Here is a 22,143-nt window from a genome sequence, read left to right on the forward strand (position 1 = left end):
CAACTGTTTACAAGTAGGCTTTGGTAAATCCACTGCAGAACACCTGCTTACTGTTTAATGAGAGACCCCTGGCGAGCTGGTGGAGGACAAAAACGGAGCTAAAGGTAGAATTTTTATAGATATTTCTATTAGCTGGGCGGAAATAGCCTACCTTAAATTGGATGTTGTTTACTACATCATAAGAAGTTTAGGGTATTGCCGAGGAAAGCGAGACTATAGTTTAAATACATGAAAATTAAATAAATAAATAAAAATCTTAACCAAACACAAACTGAATAAATCAAAGAGTAAAATATTGTAGTAGAAACGAATAATTTTGAAATGTGCTGAAATGTATTTCATCATTCATACATTTCAATTCAGCTGAGGTGGGCTGAATTTCTAAGCAGGTGACTCTTTTCCGTTTTTATACACGGAACGTGAATGCAGCGCAAAACTGCCCGAGTACGAGAGCGAAAGAGAGAGCAGATGAGCCCCAATGATCAGAAGCCGGGTCTTCTTTCAAACACACACACTCATACACACACTTCGCTCTACATCCCTCACACACAAATGCCAGCACACTCACACAAACGCGATCCAGTAACCACAGCTCCATCAGTCCAACCCGCTCGCTAGTGGCTGCCTTCGCCGACACGCAGAGCTGTGGCAGGAGCTCCTGCTGGCTCTGTAGCACAAAGCAGAGGTGAAGGGGAATCCGGGGACTCAATTTGGGAGGCAAGAGCTAATTCCGCGACATTGCTGGGAGGAGCAGAGAACGGTGAGGGAAGGTGAGTGAATGCACTTCGGTCCAGCTGCTGCTGCTGCTGCGGGAAGAGGAGGAGGAAGAAGAAGCCCAGCATCTGGAGAAGCTGGAGGACCAGCACTGTAACATCATCCTGCACAGACTCGGAGGAGACGGCCAGCGGAGACCAGGGTACCTCCAGGCTCAGATGTGGAGGGAGAGCCGGTCAACTTGTACTCCTGGGTGAGTCAAGTGCCATCTTTTCTTGCAATCAAACAAACACTTTTCCACACTCCTCTGTGATCCATTAATGTGCCACGAAACGAGACCGTGCACATGGCGTTTATCATTTGTGTCCCTCTTCTTTTCTGCATGTGTCTTTCACTCGTTCTTCCACTTTGCTATATTCAACTCACACCTTAACAGACAACTTGATGAGCCCAAGGCTGCACCTGTAATCATCCACACATTCCATCCCCTCAGACACTTCTCACTCTGTTATGGTGCATTCCCGGCTGATTGATTTGCTCTCTAACTCAGTTGGACATCAGGTCTCATTATCTCGTGCTTTTCTATTGTCAACCTCGGGATGGTGTGCTAGTGCAACCATGCAAGCAGAGCCACTGTGTGTGTGTCATTGGTTACCATTTGTCAATTAGGTTTTGATGATCTAAACGAAGGAAGGGGGGAGGCAGCCTTTGATCGATCCCTGCAGTTGTCTCGGTGTGAGAAGCTCGGTGCCTGTCCTCCGCCTGGCATGTCTTAAACCCTCTGTCGGTGTTTGCTCAGCCCTCTCCCAGCTCTGTTTTTACTGCACCTCTGCTCTGTTCTTAGTGCAGTCTCTGGAAGACGGATGATTATTTTAGGAAAATTCTGAATATAGTTTTGCTTTAATCTCTTTCCTCCTCTGGTCCAGCAGTGCTTGCATACATACTGTAACTGACTGCTTTGTTGCTGAAATTGCACATTTGATGTGTTTCTGTTTTTAAGATAGTACAGGAGGGAATTGTAATTCCTGTGAGTTTGATCATCTGAGTATTTTGGGGGTGACTTGTTGACAGAGGAGGATAATGAGATGCAACAAAGGTCCCTGAAAGTACTCGAGTCCAAGCCTTTCGGACTACCCTGTTTTTATACCGTGACATTCACATCTCTACATTGATTCAGTCAGTCTGAGACTGGCCCTTTCAATGATTTTTAACTGTAGTGTCACTGCATGCTTGCCCCAGTTAATCGGTCACCGTTAAACCAATAAGAGGCGGGTAGAGAGCCGCAGAGTCGGTAATTTCACCAACATTCAAATGAAAATCATTTAAAACACCATGTTCCCTCTTTTCATGCGCTGTGACTGAAGAATTATGTTTGGTGTCCTGCAGTGGGGTGCCTTAGCTTTTGTTCAGTCACTGGCTGCTTTCGACCTGTTGAAGTGTCCTTGGACACTGGGTTCATGTTCGTCACTGGGTTCATACAGTAAGGGTCACATTGCAAATGCTTAATCTGCTTAAGGTACTGTAGGTGCAGTTCCTTTAACATCTTACATTCTTATTAATCCCAGGATTATTACTGGATTTATGCTGTGCATTTCGTGCCACCATGTATCATCTTATAGATCTCTGCTGAGAGCAGTTACTTTAAAAAAACAAAATCAAGAAAAAACAGCAACTAAAGTGAAGGCAATTATGAAACAGCTCTTAATGGTACCCGAGGTGCCACTTAGCCTCCTTATTTGACAGATTTATGTGTCAGTAATGAAATGTCTGCAAAGTTCCTCAGAGTGCGTTATTAAAACAGGCCTGTTAGCCTTGTCCTTTACTACGCCTACACTTACCTTCTCATTTTGAACCTTTCTGTTGCACATAAAGCTGTCATCCAAGCTCAACAGTCACATTGGCTCAGCTTAACAGTGCCTCATTGTTTTCAACTCCACAGTATTTATGAGGGCAATAAAACAGAGATGCATCCACTGTCAGCAAGATGAGGGCATCGCTGCTCTTACAGGGAGGAGAGTGCAGAGGGAGGAAAAGGGAGGAGGAGGCATGCGATGCGGGACTGAAAGGAGAGAGTGCTCCTGCGAGTGGCTGTCCGATACCTGCAGGCAGGCTGGCGTGTCATCTGTCTGCGTTAAGATGTCCAGCTGGAATGATCGGCCTCCCACAGACTACTGTAATGCCATTACAGACATTCAGACGGGGCTGTAACCTTAATGCAGAGCTTAGAGAGCACGTGGGCGTTACAAGTCTTTTTTAAAAATGAGATTTCTTCATTTCGCATTTGTTGTGACATTAGTGCCTGGTTGACCTCGTTACCTTAGAGCAGTAGTCCTATTTTGCCAGATGGACCACAACAGCCCTGTCAGATCAGTCCAATCGCATCCTCGAACTGAGTGCAGTTGGGATAAAATCTGACCAAAAAGATGGATTTTATTCACCTTCTAGTTGAAGGGAATTTTATCAATTTATCTGTTACTATTAGCTAATTCTGTACTCTGTCAGATGGCTAATCCTTTATTTAACATGTTAAACCAAATATTCCAGCTGCCTATCGCCACTTTTAGCTATTTTAAATAATATTTATAGTAGGGATCTAATGATGTAGCTCGGAGATTAGACCTGCTAGTGCTCACAGAGTACTGGCTAGAATTTAATGAAACTTACACGCAATGATCAAGGTCAAGGTCATTCTGCTTGTCACAAAAAACACTCCTCTTAGAGTAATGCTCAGCTTGTAGTTTCCTGTGTGTGACTGTTTGCAATCCTCCTTGACTTTTTAATAGATTTAAATTTTCATTAGTTTATAAAATACCTCCAACCAATGACTGCGAAGCCTATTACTTTCTTTCTGTACCTCACACATTATAATGACCTGTGAATTGTGATGATAATGAGTCGGACGAGCTACTACATCAGTGACGTTCTGGATTAATCATTTATTCATTACTTATAGAGGGTAAGATTTCCTTTATTCATCCCTGTAGGGAAGCTAGTTCTCCTCTTGTAACCCATCCTTATATTAGTAGTAGTTGCCAGCCACCGTGCCTTGTTCGAGAGCACATGACAGGAGAAAAAGTCCTGTATGTTTTTTTGATGCTGGGGGAAACTGGAGCTCCTGGAGCTATGCATTATACTATTTCACTGTTTATATATTACATTCAACTAACTATTTTAAGATTGCTCGAGCAGCTTGACAGTCTTTACGTAACCGTGGTTGCTGCAGAAACACCTGTGTCCCCTGGATGGCAATTACTGATCTCAATATATCACCTTATGAATGTGAACTGATCTTCAAATGGCATCTAGAATAATTTAGTGAAATTAGACTCTTGCCTGTGTGTGAGTGTGTGTGTGTGTACCTTTTTCCAGGGCTTAATCAAGGCCAAATGTGAGCGTTTTTATTCAAAATTATGCTCCCTGACCTGCGGAAAATAGGCTGAAGCTTTAGACGAATTAGTACGGCAGTGCAGTCATGAAGTGCCACACGCTGCAGTTTGTCATTGCAGGGCTGCTTATTTATGTGACTCTAATGGAGCCGCTAGTAACTACAGAGGCTTTCGTTAGATTTTTTTAAAAGCCATAGAATCAAAGCCAAAGAAATAAATCAACCCAGAACAATACAGATGCAATTTCTGTCACGGCCCACTCAGAAAATATATCTACCTTCAGTTTAAAACTACATTAGCTAATGTATTTTCTTTTTATTGCACAGCCTATTTATAATACCTCAACTTCTTGTATCATCTGTGTACTTTTGAAATTTTGCTCGTTTAAGCTGATGATGATTTTTCTAGAGTGACTTTGGAGGACACAGGCGAGATCCAGAGAGGAAGCGATGGCAGGAGAGAAGTGGTTTTTGCACTCTGGATGCTGCATATTTTATGTTTTCCGCGGCCTCTGGATGAAAGAATGTGTGATGAGACGGTCTTAGTAGTTACGTAAATAATAAGAGGAATCAAATGAGTCTCACGAGTGTCTGATTTTACACAGTTAAGAGGAGTTCAGAGATCACACTTTGTCTCATGCTTCTTGCATGAAGTCAGTTTGTTTGCCCAGCGCTCCTTAGGATGAGAACGTTTGTGGCGATGAATGCTTGACACCAGGCCAGCTGGATCTAAAAATGAAATCATCTATAAAACAACACAGAACAGAGAGATCAACTATTTAAACCTCTAATGTGTCTGAGCTGATACTGAACGTGTGTGTCAGAGAGCAAAGAGTCTCCATCACTGAGCTGTGCTAGGGCTTGAAGAGGAGGGTTTCTGGGGAGCTTATATACTTGTCAGACTCTCCGCCTCATTTCATTTTATGTATTTCTGCTGCTGCTGGCAGCTTAAAGTGGTGCGACCGGACGGCTATAAAACAAAATTTCTCAATATGGATCGACAATCATGGCTGAGATTGCTGGAGAAAATGGAGTTCAGGGCTCCTGCTCGGTGTCTCATCAGAGATGTTATCCTTAATAGCGTAAGAAATTATTTAAACAGGACTCTGAGGACTGCATATGGCAGTTCCTCAAAAAGAATGTCCTTAAATCAAGAATAATCCATCTGTCCAGTCAAAAATAATACATGATATATCATTAGCATAGCATTAGCAGTCTTGAATAAAGTAATAAGTGACACAGATAACTGTTTATTCAAGTTTTAAATTAGGTTTTAAATTGTATGCCAACTTCGTTCTGCTATTAAAAACGTAAAACATGGGCTCACTGTTGTGCCATCTTTGGGCAGTCTGGTATGAAAACTGTCCTTTTACATCTGAGATATAGATTCTGCATTTGACATCACTTGTTATAAGTTATCAGATGAAATGCTTGCAAAAGGAAACAACTAACCAGAGTAAATGTAAATGTATACTGTAATATTGGTTACCTGTCCTTTCTAACTGCTCAACCACCACCATAACACTTTATTCTCAGTCATAGCACTGAGAATAAAGTCACAGGAGTGATCAGCCTACCAAAATTCTCTCAGGAGGTCACAGAAGAACCAGAACAACATCTAAAGACCTGCAGGCATTGTCTGGCTCTGTTAAGGTCAGATGTCATGACTCAACCATAAAAAAGAGACTTGGCAAAAATGGCATGCAAGGAGAACACCACATCTGCCAACAAACATCTGGATGACCTCAGAGACTCCTGGGAAAATCTTCTGACTGATGAGACAGAAGCTGAACTTTCTGGAAGGTTTGAGTCCCGTTACATCTGCATCAGACTAACAGCGTTTCATAAAGAGAACATCCCAGCAGCAGTCGGTGGTAGTGATAGTGTGATGGTCTGGGCTGCTCGGTTTCTTCAGGACGACTCGCTGTAACTGAGGGAACCATGAATTCTGCTCCATACCAGAAAACCCTGAAGGAGGATTTCCGCTCATTACTTCATGTCCTGAAGCTCAAGGGCACTCAACAGTGACAAGTCCACCTCTGAATGGCTCAAACAACAAATGAATGTTTTGGAGAATCCAAGTCAAAGTCTGGACTTAAATCAGACTGTGCTGCTTCTGCGTGACCTTAAAGACGTTCATGTTGGAAAACCCTCCAATGTGTCTGAAGGTATCACAAACATTGCTGTTCTTGCCGCTAAGGGTGGAATAGCCAGTTATCAGGTTCAGGGGGTAATTACTTTGTACACAGTGCAACGGTAGGCTTGGATAGATTATTCCATAATAAATACATCTTTTTGAATTTTCATTATTTATTTACCTGTGTTATCGTTATGTAATATTAAAATTTGATGATAACCTGAAGAATGCCAGTGTGACAAGTAGGCAAAAAAGTAAGAAATCAAGAAGGGGGCAAACACTTTTTGCAGCACCTTAATTCAGTAGCATGGAAACACTCATCTCTGAAGGGCACCCGGTTGTTTTCATCTCACTGCAGAATCCTAAAGCATTATTTGTCTCCTTTGTTCAGGACGTGTTGAGAAACGTTTTGATTCTTCAAATGAAAAAGTACCCAGACTGTAAGAGATGTTAACTCTCTGAATACAGCTTGTTTTAAAAGCTGCCTTTTATCTATTTTACCCGTAACTCTCACATCATAAATTCACATTTAGCCCAAAGTAGAGTTCATGTTTTCAAAAGGATTTCAGAGTGTTTTTCTAAACACATCAATGGAAAATAACTTGCAGATAAAAATGTAAATTTACCTTTTCTACTTTGTATAAAGCGACTGATAGATTCCAGAAATATTATTACTTCACGCTTCGAGGGGCATCAGTCTTTCCAGCTCTGTCATTAAACTGCATTTGCAGCAGCTGAGCCAGGCGGTCGCGGCTTACTGTATCTGGGACCACTGCGTCAAGCCAGCTGTGTCCTATGGGCTGACTCAAGTTACACATATCTTTCATACCACAGACCCCGCACATGAGATCGCTTCATAATCAGCTCTCTTAAATTATGTAACTACGAGCACGATTAGATTAACGCATGAGTGTTTGCAGTCGCGACGTTTTCTCATTTTTCTTGCCCTCACATGCATTAAAACACATCACGATTAAACTGCAATACCTAATTAAACTTCCGCAGCTTTATCTTCAAGCACACCTGCACACCCTCATCCAGTCAACATCATCCACTAATTAATATTTAAATGCTTAATCAAATGTACCTTTTTTCCCCCCTTTATAGTGTTCCCTCAGTCCAGATACGGTTGATGACTTTGGCTTATTGAGACCTTCATGTGTAGTGGTCAGAGTAGAGTATCAAGGAAGGGATTAATTAATCAGTCTTCAAATAGGTCCTGATGTTCACAATAGTTAAGAGTGTGTTCAATCCAGCTGATCTCTGAAAACACTCAGTTAAGTGTTTGTGCGGTGATGCTTATCTTTATATATTTAAATAGTGGCAATGCACATTAATTAACACGAGTGCTTTGGTACATCATGAAAGATTTGGCCAGAAATGCTTATTTTCATCTACAGTCACATGGCACATAAACATCCATGCATCTGTATTCAGTTCAGTTGCATCTATATAGCACCAAATCACAACAACAGTCATCTCGAGGCGCTTTATATTGTAAGGTAAAGACCCAGCAATAATAATGTTAATGTTAATAATAACGTTCATCCATCCATCCATCCATCCATTCGCTTCCGCTTATCCTTCCCAGGGTCGTGGGGGGCACTGGAGCCTATCCCAGCTGTCATAGGGCGAGAGGCGGGGAACACCTGTACAGGTCGCGAGTCTGTCGCATAACGTTCATACATGTTTATTCAATTCAGGGCTGCTAAATTGGATATATTAATATATCCCAGCCGGCAGTGAGGGAGCTATGAAGAAAGTAGCAAAGAGCTAAATCGAGAAATATAAAAACAAATAAGATACAAAAGCTGAGATGATCAGGAATGGTAAAACTGTGGCATAACCATACGACAGTTAACAATACATTGAAAGAAGGACATAAGCACAATTACTAAAGCAAAGACAAATTATCATCGAGTCACACGGATGTTGGCTTTTGGATAGTATTTCAAGACAGAGTGTACTTTCTGTAAGCAGTATTTACAATTCTCTGTAGAAAATGATAAATGGTTCTTTTCTTCTCGAGCACTCAAAGCTCTTTATACAACACGGCTCATTCACAGGAGCACTTTCTTTCTACGTCCAAGTGATTTCTGTCTAACAGTCACACTCCGATAAGCAACTCTGGGTTCAGCATGTTCCCCAAGGATACTTTGGCATGCAGACTGGAGCGTCCAGGGATCGAACCACCAACCTCCTAATTAGTAGATGACCTGCACTACCGCCTCTCCCGAGCCACAGCCACCTGCTTAAATACTTAGTAGATGTGTTTAATTTTGCTCAAACACTTGGATATCTGCACGTTTGGCAGTGTTTTCCCAGTTTAATGTATTATATTTTGTTGAAATTGTAAAATGATGATGCTCATTCTTATGTAACGAGCCTTTTTGCAGATTTTGATGGGGTCCGACGTTGTTGTTTCCAGCTGGTGAGCCCATAGTGCATGTCGTAGCGTAAAATTGTTCCAGATGTGTATAAAGTTTGCCAAGCTGAACTGGATTCAGTTGACATCTTGTGTTTTTCACAGGAGCTATGAATCTGTTATTATGTCTAAGTGATTGCATCACTGCAATAGATGGCTTTCTCTCTGCTACTTCAACATCTTGGCCCGGATCAGCTAATTTTGCATTTATATCAAGATCAGTCGAGCAGAATATGAATACTCCGGCGCATCGCTTCCATGTCTACTTTCATCCGTGGAGCTTTTTTAGGTATTGTCTGTTTCTCTTACTCATCCTCATTAAATAATTGTTCTTTGAACCTACTAAAGCTATTTTAAATATCTGACTGAACCGTCTGTATAAATGAAGACTAAACACTCACGCCTCTTTGCATCTTCAGCTCACTCCACGACCTCCAACTCCCCTCTCTGTCTGCTCCGCGGATCACGCTGACAGAACTAAAGCTGACTTTTATCTCCTTTTCAGCTGTTGAACATAAATCAGATAATCAGTTGATCAAATCATTTTCCTGAAGTGGAGATCAGTGGAACAGGGAGATGAGATTGAACTGCGCAGTCAGGCTGCTCCTTCCTTTTATCCTCGCTTCACTTGCCTTATGTGTTGCGTCTTTTGTAGTATATTTTTGCTAGCTTGCGTGCACTTTAGTTGCTCCCTATAGAAACAAGAAATGGGAGCATTCGAACTGTAATTTAAACCTTGTTTATGCATGATTTCAAATCAGTGAACTTCACTTTCAGAATTGAATAACTGTTCATTCATGTGCTCATTGGATGATCCCATTTCCCGAGCCGATGAATCCTTCCTTCCAATGTGGAAACATTTTATTGTCCAGTTTTCGCTTAAATAGTGACTCGGAAATATGTGTAATGTTTCATTTCAGGTTGTATTTTTCAACACCTGCCGAGGACCACATATGTTTTTCTATTATGGCTTTATACGTAAAACCTTAGAACTGAGAGAGGATGTGCTTTCTTTTTACTTGATTACTTCTGGTCTGGGAACAATGAGTCTCCAGCAGTTTGCAGGTTTTGTGACAGCAAATTGGACACAGCAAAGCTAGCGGCCTCCCCCTGTTTTCAGTTAATGTAACCTGATGCTGCCTCCAGCTCAAACAAAATTAAATATAATTCTCAAAAGAACCTAAAAGAAGCTTTCAAGCATTTTTTAAAATTGAAATTTGGATCATAATTAGGAAGTGTCAAATAAAGGAATGGATTCGTGGATACAGCTTTAACTACTGGCTAACTTCTGCTCCCTAAATATATTCAAGAGACTCCTCATTTTTCAGATTTTGATCACCAGAGGTAAAAGAAAATTATTCCTCTTTAATAAATCAAAGGAGGTGACACTGAAGTCAAGTAAGACATATCAGACGTTACTGTGTTCATTAGAGCGTTTGAGCTTGTAGCTCGAAGGTGTTACGGCCGTGTGCCAGTGTAATACATAATTATGGAGATGTTAGTTTGAGCTGGTTTCCTTTTTCAAATAGTTTAACAAAATATAGAAATACCTCCACTTTATGAAAATGCTGAAGCTTTTTATAATGCTGAGAATTAAAGGTTAATTGATTTTTATTTACACATGCCTTGTTAATATTAGTCCACTTAAAACAGCAGCTATAGCAGAGTCCATAAAAGATGACCCTACTTGCCGTGCACTGAGAAGCAAGTGTGTTATTTTCATGCAGTGGTGGAGAGAGGGACAGTATATTTATAGGGGGAAGCTTTTTTCCAGGCTGTCATCTGAAAGGAAGAAAATCTCTCCCTGTTTTCTTCCTGCCTGATTTGAACTAATAAATGTGCAGCTGTAAATGTCCGTGTGTAACCGTGACAGATGGGTGTGATGAGATTGGGCTTAACAGACTGTGGTTCCTCTCATCTTCCCCCCCTTTGTGGGAGTGTACAGATTCGGTTTGCCTGTCAGACGTGTTTGATCAGAAGTAGTCTGCTGAGATTCTTTGCTTTGAACTAAATCACAGCTGTGGCAAGTTTCTTTTCTGTTGTTTAGGTCAATACCTTATGGAGGCTATACTCTACTCACAGAATAGCTGGAACATGGTGGGTACATTTTATATGTGGAGGTGGATTTCATGTTGCTTCTTAGAATTATGGGGTTATGTTTGTCGGTATAGATCACAATCTGTAGATCTGCGTAGCTATAAATATCCGTCCATGCGACTGTGCTGCTGCCTATGTACACAAGTGCATCGTTGCTCATGCTCTGTCACATTTTCGAGCTCTGACAGGTGTACTCTCTGATGTGTGCTGTTTGCCACACTTTCGGGCGAAAAGGACAAGCCGGTTCTGGACATCAGGGGAATGTTATGAATTTATTATGCGAGCCAGACGACTACTGTTGCTTTACCCGTCTTCACGAGCCTGTCGCTCGTCTGTTTTGAATTATTCATCTTTTTTTTTCTTTCTTGGAAAACATTGATCACAGAATCAGGGATCAGCTCGCCTGCCTGACAACACACTGTCACAGCCTCTTTCACCTATTTCAAAGGCAGCCCTGCCTGCTTCCTTTTGCCTCTGTCAGCCTATTGTATGCATGCATACTGTCGCTTTCCTTCAAAGAACTCCTCTGCATCTCACTTTTGTCCCACAATCAAATCCTTCACAACCAATCCCTCATCAGAACCACTTTCAGTTTATCTCTCGACTGTCTCAGTGTGAGGAAGGCAGCATCTGCATCCCAGAGTAAACAGTTTCAAAAGAGCCTGTGAATAATTTGTATGTCTGACTGTAGCTGTGGTTCAGTCTGTTTGCACGGGTGAGGTTTTTAGCTTTTTTTTTTCTTCTTCTCCTTCTTTTTTTGGTGTGGCACAGTGTGTGCCTCTTACTCCATCCAGCATGCTGTTTCATCCCGGTACATCCGATGCTGAGTTCCTGCGTGATGCAGAACAGATTTATGTTTAATGTGCAGGCAGGACCCAATTACTGGGTGCCCAAAGCTATGCCTAGAGACTTTAAAGAGGTCCCTTTGCATGGCAGATAAAAGGCCACGATGCCGTAATCTGCCTTGGACTTGGTGAGATGGCGAGGCATGGTGACCTTCTTTAAGGACACTCATTGCTCATCCTTCGCGCTTGTACCGTGAACAGTTGTTTGTTTGTTTTGGGGGTAAATCCCCCCCAGCTCCCAGCCTTTTCTCCCACTAAGCCTTCATCACAGGTGCTGACAACCTGTGTCATTGTTGACGCCATAGAAAGCCTCATCTGAGAGCCTGTACATGTTTTTTTTTTTTTTGCAGAACTTATGTGTACCTTACAATTTCATTGTCAGTATGTAAGTGTTCAATTGGGTGCTCAGAGCGGTTCTATGGACAACGGCAGCAGCAGCACAGTCAGTGACAGATTCTCTTTTGAGTTCAGATTTACAACAGAGCGATAAGAGAGTGTGGCTGTCAACCACACACACACACACACACACACACACACACACACACACACACACACACACACACACACGGTTGCAGTCCACGTTCCTCTGAAGTGCCTCACTTTTGACAAATCCATTTCTAAGGCTCTCTTTCTTCTGTGGCTCTGTCAGGATGTATAATCCCTCATCACCTTCCCTAAACCATTTCACATCTCTGCTTTCTGTTTTTATCTGTCACCCTGTAAAAAAAAAAAAAAAAAGAAAACTTAAAAGAAGAAGCTCTTTTATTTCTATTTATAATTTCTTCTTGCGCACTCCTCTGCTTTCCTGTGCTCAATAACTGCTTTTCTTTCCTCTCGTTTCTCCTCGTTTTCTTGACTGCTTTGTTTCGTTTCCCTCATTGGTCAGCGCCTTCTTCTCTTTCCTGCCACTTGACTTCTTGAGTCCTTTTATCAGGCAGCTTGCTGCCACATTAGTTAATCTCTCAGAAGACGTGGCACAGATACTGAACATTCTGCTTCTTCTGCTTCAGCTCAAAGCTATAAACAAGAGTTTCTTTCCAGACTAAACATCCCCTCCTAGTGCGCACAAATCAAATAAAGGGATGAGCGAATAAATTTGGGATTTAACTTATGAATGATTATCGCCACAAGTTTTGTGCAGGGATTTGTGTGTTAGTGAAGCTTGAAGATTAATCAACAGCTGCTGTGAGACTCTGCGCCATGCAGATTCAGTGCCAGCGTCGATGCTCAAGATCCTCATAATTGCTTCCGAATTCTTACTGCAATTAGCGCTCTCGGATAATTACACCAAAATCCCAGACCACGCTATTCTCAAATTATTAGACCCGGTGCAACAGGAAGGAAGACATGCCACTCGCTCACAGCTCCAAACGGCACACAGTCGTTTTATTTGCTGCTGTTTTCATTCATGCGAAGACTGTAAATTGTGGGCAAAATAACGAGATTTAGTTAAAGTATTTTTTGTTTATCAGAATCAAAAACACACTTTAGCCGAGGCTGCTTTTGACTGTCAGCCATCCCCACTTTGGCGCTCACCATCACCGTCTTAGCCGAAGTGAGATTAAAGCTGAGTGGAGGAGAGATGGGAAGGGGACCAGGCGGCGTGGCAGTTCCCATCGGCACGGGATTAGAGGGTGGGACTGCGAAGTAGGCCATACAAACAGGCTCAGCCGAAATATGGACAACAGGCCATAACATAGACAGAGCTGGATGGCCCAGTACATTTCATCAGCATGTCATTACGCTGTAATCCCGTTCAGGCCAGCGGCTATTCCTGCTGCATGTGTGTCAGACAGGGATAATTACTGGTCAGGAACACTTGTGGATATTTCTGTGTAATTTTCACCTTAATGTAGACTCACACTGATGTCAGAGGTGCCCTATTTTATCAGGAAATGCGTTCTGGAGCAAAATCGCTTTGCTCGTGTCAAATATCTGAAAGAGAAGTGATCAATTCTAGCGTTTGTTTGCATTTAAGGGAACAAAGCACTGACGGATAACAGCTGTGGAGATGTCACCGGTCTTGGTGTATTTTTCTTTTTTAAAACAAGGCTAGCTGTCAACGCTCTGTTTCTGCAGCACTGGTTTGTGTTGTATTCATTACTGAACGTAAGACGAGAGTGAGAGCTGGGTCTGCTCACTGCTGTGGAGTGAGCTGCGTAGAAATTCTTTACAGAAAACGATTTTAATATAGATGAGTGAACTCGTGGTTACTTCGGATAATCTCTCACATTCAAGGAGCGAGACGAGAAAGATATTCAGCTGTATTTTTGTATTCAAATAGGCATATTAAGATGATCTTCCTCAATGTAGTGTGAAACGATAGCAACACTGAAAATATCCAAATTGACAGAAACAGGAACTGAGATTGTGGATCCTTAATTTGAAGCAGATGTTAGTTATGAGCTGTTGATTTGGATGCTGATGACCTTTTATGACCTACCCTGCTGGAGCAGCAGCCTAATGAGACTCGTTACATGGAACAGCAACATCTTACAAAATATCAGTGACAACGATGAGCCGGTGCAGTTTAGAAACAGGGAGGTCAGGAATGCCAGACACATAGAAAAAACCTCCTGGTTGCAAATTATTGTTCACCTATGGTTTTAATGCCGTATTTCACATAAGCCACGTCAGCCTTATGACTAATCTGTAAAAATGCAATTAGGATATCTACAAAGAGCTGACAAAGCACATGGTGTAGTGAGCTTTACTCTGGAGGTAACCTAATATATCACATCTTTAAGTTAGATTTACTCTGGGTCTGTTTTTGCGTTTTCCAACATCTTGTTCCACTCCTGCTTCGGTAGTCCCAAATAAAATGTAAATATATAATAAAATAACATCATAGGAAGCAAGCTCAATGCCACTCTCATGTCTATATGCTAAATAAAACAGTAATGGCAGCAGTCTGTTAGCCTGACTCAGCACAAACATGAGAAACCATATAGCCATAAAATTATTTATCATTATTATTTATATTTATTTAAATATATTTACATTTTATAGAAAATTTGCAATCGTGACACTTAAGATGTTATTGTCACTGATGACACACTACCTAATTTGAAGTGTGAATTTGGTGCCAGCTCAGTAGAGAGTGGAGTAGAGTGGTTGCCCCCATGATCGGAAGGTCGGAGGTTTGAATCCACTGAATGGCTACCCTGAGGTACCCCTGAACACTGCTCCCCGGTCGCGGGATTGGTGGCTGCCCACTGCTTCACTGAGTGAATGGGTTAAATGCAGAGTAATTTTCCCATGGTATACATTACTACTATTATTATTATTACAACATAAGTCAAATGTAAAAGTATCCTTGGTGCTTACATTTTTACTGTAGCAATAACTAAATTAACCACCTTGTTACTCTTTGGGGCCTGCACATTACTGTCTTAACATTTACTTTTACTACCATGTTACTGCATCTGTAATTTGCATCTACCGTTTGCTCTTCCTGTCATATGGAGTGCAACCATTGAGCGCTCAAGCAGTTCTTGACTGAGTCATTAGTTTAGTTTTGGGTTGCACATCACCAGCTGGCCTCCCTTCGTGGCCTTGTTGTACTCCACAGTGTGTTTTTGTTGTTTGCACCTCTACAAACATACTTTTTGTTTGTATACTTTTTTAAAACATATTTTGCATTGTACTTTATTGATTAGAGGTTGTTGAAATAGTCCTGGGATGCTGACACTGCTCTCGCTCTCAGACATGTCCAGGCTTGTTTTGCTGTTGCGTGCACTATGGAACCTAAGCACAATAACATTCCAATACAACACTTTTTTAGCACACAAAACTTTATGAGAGTATTATCACGACACAGGCACTATATGCCATCTAGTAGTTCACCACATCGCATCTTTTAAAAGTCCTTCCTTCTTTTTCTCACTTCCACCGTGTCCTCAGCATCAGGACCGTGTGATGTCAGAACTTTAGGGGGGCAGCCAACATCTCTGACAGCCAAAGTCACCTCCACAGTGTGCAGTAGGCTCAGTGTTGTCACTATGCAAACTGCGCATCTTTGAAGATGAGGACATGTCACTGAACTTCTGTATTCAAGGTGAAGCCTCAACACCCTCTGAGTGTAGCTGTTTTCAGGGTTTCGGCATGTGAATTTGTTTCAACTTTTCCTAATCTCTTTTAGGTAAAGCAGTGCTGAGTGTCTAGGGTCCACAAGCTGTCTGAGTGTCTGTCATATGTCTGTCATCATCATCAATCATGCTGACTTGCTGTTGCTGTCCTCCAAAAAATGTCAGCATCAAGCTGCTATAAGGATTTATGCATCTGTCCCACGAGTGAATTAAATCCTCAGCTGCAGTTATGCTCATGCGTTAGATACCTAATTTGAAAAGTGATGAATGATTCAATTTATTTCAAAGAGTTTATCACAGAAACAGCCCAGGGAAAAGTGACTTTTTTATATCATTGAAATAAACTCATTTTACCCTGCTGAGTTTACAAGGATAAAAGTGATGAAGCAGCTGTGACTTATGTTTTTACAATAACAAGGGATTAAATCATCTTTTTCTTTTTTTTTATCAGAAAAGACAAACCCGCAGAGAATTACAGTGTGATTTGGCAGTTCCTCTGAGTCCGAAGTATCCTCATCGTATGTTTTGGATGACTGCATTAAACCTGGAACCCGGGAAAAACTTGTGATTAAACATTATTTATCTAAATGATTTTACAGCAAAGGTTTTTAGATATTTTCATGAATGTTGGAGGAAACTTAAAGAGTCAGAGAAAAGTGAATATTGAACTTACCAACCACAAGTGTCTGCTTAAAATGTTTAAGCTTGTTCTGAAAATGTGCTACCAATTATTCCTTTCTCTCGCCCTCGGGGTTTAGTGTAGCAGTTTGACTCCTTTCTGGTCAGGAAAAACTTGAACGCTCCAACTGGAGGGAAACTGGTGCCTTTTGTGAGTGATGCTTGGGTGCTGTCTAATTAGGCTTTTGACAGTTCATATTAGACTGGCAGAGGCTCAGTCAGCTGCTCTCCTTTTGAAAGTTGCGGATGGATGGCTGTAGGAGCTAACGCGGTGTGACTTGCAGCTATCGTCTCCGTCTGCCTCTCTGCTTATAACAAGCGCGTCCCTCACCTGGGACGTTCAGCAACACAATGGCTGATCTATGTGATTCTGTCAGTGCCTTTCAGAGACGTCTCTTCTTGCTTTATTACACATATAGAACAATCTTCACCCCACTGCTGTTGAGTGATGAATTATGAATAGACGTGAATCCAGCTGCACTGCTGCCCAGGTCTGAGGATTACTTTCAATTTGCACACCGCCCCCCTCGCCGCCTCGCACTGGTAGTCAGACTTCGTTTTCAAGGGACCTCCAGAGTATTAGATGGCCATCTGAAACTCTAACCCAATCACATAAAAACTTTAAGAAATTAATCTCCATTACAGATGAAACTAATTCACTAGTGGGTGAAAAGTAAGAAAACACAACATTGATCTGTGTCTAAGTGTGCGGCACTTGATGCTTCTCATAGTCCAGGTGTGCTACTCAGCAGTTAATATCTTGCTCCAGGCACGTCGTTACAAGCCAGTTTCAACTGACACAGTTCACAGATTTTTCATTTCCTAACTCAGACTCTCTTCACCAGTCCTGCAGCCCGGGCTAGTAGCAGCTGTCTGCTTAGCATCTACATTTATAAAATATGAACATTAGGCTGCCAACAAAGGACATTACTGTTTAGACAGTTAGCGACTAGCCGTGCACGTGTTCTGTGTATGCTGGATATAGTTACACAATATGCTCCTTATTTTCTACACAAGTGGCATCACTGCTTACACGACATCATTTCAGCCTTTCCGTCTGGAAGTAAGAGGGAGCTGCAGTGCGTATGTGACCCCTTTCAGATAGTTCTTGACTCCTGATCGTGCTTGTAATTGGCCCACTTGATGAGCAGGCGGCAGGCAGTGAAAGGGAAGTTGAGAGGACAGGAATCCTTTTAATGAATCCAATGAGAAGGACATGGAGAGCCTGCAGGCTTCAAGAAGGATTAAAGCAGGCGCCAGCAATTTTTTCCCTTATGATGCTTCCATGAGTCTCTCAAACCAAAGGGGAAAAAGAAAAGCGTTGAAGTATGTACGATTTACATCTTTTATAGACACCCCACGTTTGCCACAACTTGATTTTTAGCTGCTTTCTATTCAGCGTTTATGTTGTAAACAGGGTTGTTATAAAGGTCAGCATCCCTTACACACTAGCCTTTTAAGATACAACTCACACACACTCCCCTGCAGATCGAGGACAGTGGGAGCGTGAGTGAATATGCATGCATGTCTGTTTTCGTATCTCTGTGCATTCGACCATTTTCGTGCGTAAATTGGAACACGCAAATCTCTGCGTGTGTGTATGCGAAGTGCAAAGAACTGCAAGCGTGTGATGTGTGATGCCAGCCTAAAATGCCCCATCGTTGCCTCTCGTCTCTGAATGTGGCAGGCAGTGTGAGAGCGACCGAGAGCCGAGCCAACTGGCATGGAAAGAGCCTGGATTGAAGTGATGGCTGGTGACACTGCAGACAGGCCAGCCAGTCAGAAAATGGATGCCAACAGAGACACAGATCACACTCACCTCCACCTTCTAAGAACTTCTGGCTCTTGTCTCTTTGTCCTCTGTAAAAAAACAACAAACCCAAAAACAGGCAATATAGATTATACAGCTTTAGTTTTGCATTTATGGGAGAAATGACCTCAAATTAAGGGTCACAGTTAAAGTCTGCTGCCAACAGAGTAGCTAGTAATAATTTGAGCTTGTGAATATTACTCTTATTAACCTTTGACCTCAAGTTTTATTCATGCACAGAAGGAAAAAAAAACCTCTTTCCTGAGGGACTGGAGTCTGCATCATGATTTATTACTGCTTACTTACTTTTATTTATGGGATGACGGTCCTGAAATTACCCAGGATTTGTTTATTTCGCTGTGAGAATGGAGACCAAGTGATGAATTGTCACTGTTTGTACAAGTTTACAGGCGGAATCTGCTTTATGTGATTTAATTGGTAAAGAGGGGAAAAAACCCCAGCAGTAATGCTCGGCGTTATATTGGCCCAGGTTCTCTATTTCACAGCATAATGGAAACAAGAGAGCGCTATACAGTAATGGGTTGCATGTGTCATGCATACTAAACAGTCAAACTGGAGCAAATGACAACCAGCTATTTACTCTGAAGCTACAGAGAGACAGTGGATGTTTCCAAGTCATTACGTTTAGCATTTGATCAGGGTGCTTTCAAGGACATGAATCTCATAGTTAAATGGCCCGTGACGTCTTATTGTATCAACTTACTAGAAATTGCCAGACACAATCAGGGTGCTGACCAAATTCTACTCATGCATTTTTTTAAAATGTAAAAACAGTCGTGAAAGATCTGGACAAGGACAAATTAACGTTTTTGTTCTCCTCGCTGAGCACAAACTGTTAGTCCTCCCAATTATGTCTTCTCTTTCCTGGTGGTCTGTCACTTCTCATCCCTGCTGAAGTCGTGTAACTAGCCCGAGAGGCTGCTCCAGGAGGGGTACTGCTGGTTGACTGACACAGTCTGATCACGAGGGCTTAAAGAGAGGTTGGCCATTTAATAGGCTAGCTGCCAGTGGCAGCCTGCCTATGCGGAAAGCGGGCCGAAAAGACAGACGGGTGACCGACTAGTGTCGCTCCACTGTGAAACCCATGTCTGTTGCTGGAGAACAGCAGAGCCAGAGGGGTTCCAGATGTCTCCATCATTTTTTTCAGTTGTGTTCATAATCACCTTTGTTGATTAATAACACAATCACGGTTAGAAGAAGATTCAGACAATGGGAGGTTCATTTGTAGATTTTTAAGTAGACTGATATCATGTCTCAAGTTAAGCTAAGCCTGAATTTAAGTAAATTTGAGTTACTAAGCAGAGTTTTATTTATATTTCAAATGATTATTATTTTTGTTTCCATTTTTCAGTATTAGTTTTAGTTTTTATTAATAATGAGGAGCACATTTTTCAGAATTTGTACAGTAATTGAGTAATTGTACACTTTTTGAAGGTATTCAGTGTTTTGTTGCTATAACAATGTTGATTGTTCAATAAACCTCAGCCAGCTTCATACAGTGTGTGTATTTGACCGTAGCAAAGCATGTCCCTCTGCATTACAGTGATGGCCTGTGGCCTCTCTGAGCTTGGCATCGAATTTAATGTTCTTTGGAGCCACAGATCCCTTTGTGTTAAATCAAAGTGACTGCGCTCGGAGGGCTCAGATTGTGTGGGAGTGTTTGTGTAGGGACCCCAATATTTGTTTTAACCTTCAGCTGTGAACATGCCTCAGTACAAACTGATAAGATAGAAAACCGGGTCAGAGCCTGTCACGATAGTGTGTTTGTAAGGCATCGTGGCCCCCACCTGTTCTCTCATCTAAACTGAAAAACATCACAGAATGAAATCTCCTTCAGTGCAGTTTGAGGTATAATAAAATTAGAAAAAGATGCAAGTCCATTTTGTTCTATGCTATACTTTGTCCTTTGTTATGTAAATAAACGACCAAAACTTTATTATTATGCGTCAGTAGACAAAGGAAATATGGACCGAGAGGCAGGTTGCTATAAGGTATTTCTTTGAAGCTAAGATGTATCATTAAAGTTTAACTATTTTTATATCAGCTGAAGTATAAAACCAGTAACTGACCAATAATAATATTTTTGTTTCTCTATGTCTTTGGTTATGTAGCTATTTTAGCTCCAGGTAAGGTCAAAATTTCCATGTCAGTGGGTCATGACCACGCAGCATAACGTCATCAATTATTTAGCTCCTGGTTGTAGAAGCCTTTACGTCCATAAGCCCTGAAACAGGTCTCTCTTATTAAAGATTCATGGCACACATTCTTAATCACCCCTCTGTGTCCTTCGGTTTCAACGTTCATGCTTTGCATCGAACAGAAATGAAATTTAAGAATCTCCCTGGAACCCATTATAATAATGAGAGTCTTATTTGGCATCTTTAGACAAGCGTTTCATATCAATCTGCATCAGATGCTGAGGTGCAATGGAAATATTCGACATAACCGATCAGTTTGTAATGCAGTGCCCGGGGATGAAATCGCTTTAAATAGCTGTTTGTGTACCATTTCTCTCATCCATTCCTCTTTTAGCCTCAGTGTCCACAGAAAGGCCGTGTGCTCGAACACGAAGAGGCGTTTACTTGCGTAAATAAACAGCAATTCTTCTTCCTAAATTTGGAACTGCTTTTATATGAATGCCACAAATTCTCCACTCCAGCTTTTCTTCTTCGTCCTTGGCTGTGTCGGGTAGCGCGACCCTCCCGGTAACAATGATCCATCACTGTACTGCAAGGTGGAAGTTACAGGAACATTAGAGGGAACAAACAAGTCAGTCACATTTATCCCTGAGCTTGTTCTTGCTTACTAGTGTGTGTTTATTTGTGTGTTCCTTGGAACTTGCACTGCCATGGTCTTCAGGGTTTCCCTGCACAGACTGATGGACACTGACGAAGGCTTCCCTCAGTGTAAATGACTAATGTGTTTTCTCTGGAGGACACTTTCAGCACATACCACACACAGAGAGAGAGAGAGAGAGAGAGAGAGAGATCCGCTTATATAAACCGTAATGAGTGGGCACGGTGAAAATCAGCGAGCGCAGCCATTTGAGGAGCTTTTGTGGATGTTATGCCTCGGCCTGTGTGTCTTTCTGGAGGGTGCCTGCTTACACCTACACACTCCAACACGCTTCCTGCTCATTTGTCAGCTGTGTCCTACACCTGCAGATAAGTCTGCCAGTCTCATCCTCTGCTCTGCTTCAGCTGGTTCTGATTCAGGGCCTTGCTGTAGGCAACACAAACACACACAGACTCTTCTTCTGCTGCAGCAAGAAGGACAGTGTTTACATAATGCCAATCAGCTTAAGTTGCTAGTTTTCAAGCTCTGATTGCTTTTGTGTAAAGAGAGACCAGGGAGGAGATGAGTTGGCAGTAAAGATAGTAAGTGAAATAAATCATGTAGTGGTTTCTGCAAGAAGAGGTGGTGGTGGGGTTGAGAAGTGGCAGAACATCTCAGCGAGCCTCCCCGCTGCTGTGGCCTCTGCCCACTCTAGTGTCTAATTATGGCGCTGTTGCTAGCTAACCTGCATTTGGTTTTTTTCGAGCTAAAAGCCACACATCTCCTGCTACACCCCCGCTCTCTGGGTATGTGCGATGTCTCAGATGGTAACTGGGCCGGAGTCAAAGAGCACATGAATTCCAGGTCACCTGCTCCGTCATCTGCACTTTAGAGACTCAGAGCTCAGGGGTTATTTACCACAGCTACGCGTACTAGAAGAAAACAACAAAATCTATCAACAAAAGCAAAACAGGCATGATTAATAAGAGCTAATGGATTCCTGGACATGGACTAAAACAGTGTTTTCAGTGCAAACAACACGCTTATTATCATCCTGATATTTGGTAATTTGCACTAAACACATACTAGAAGTGAGCCTGCTGAGGGTCACATCCTGTGATCCACATATCTGGATCAAAATCAAAAAGTTCTTAAACTCCATCCTGTG

At 41.9% G+C, this 22,143-nt stretch overlaps 1 protein-coding gene across 1 annotated transcript in view; it reads left to right on the plus strand.

Moving 5' to 3' along the window:
• Positions 1–482: 482 nt before the first annotated feature.
• The window catches only part of lingo3a (leucine rich repeat and Ig domain containing 3a), a 35,430-nt gene continuing 13,769 nt past the window's right edge, over positions 483–22,143 (plus strand). The window contains exon 1 of the mRNA XM_086283194.1: positions 483–967. The gene's annotated coding sequence lies outside the window, so the exon portion shown is untranslated. The remainder of the gene's footprint in view (positions 968–22,143) is intronic.

Source organism: Aulonocara sp. 'chitande type north' Nkhata Bay, linkage group LG23, assembly GCF_057382095.1.
Source record: "Aulonocara sp. 'chitande type north' Nkhata Bay isolate Kocher_YH1m ecotype deep benthic linkage group LG23, A_spYH_male_GT1.1, whole genome shotgun sequence".
Taxonomy (NCBI): domain Eukaryota; kingdom Metazoa; phylum Chordata; class Actinopteri; order Cichliformes; family Cichlidae; genus Aulonocara; species Aulonocara sp. 'chitande type north' Nkhata Bay.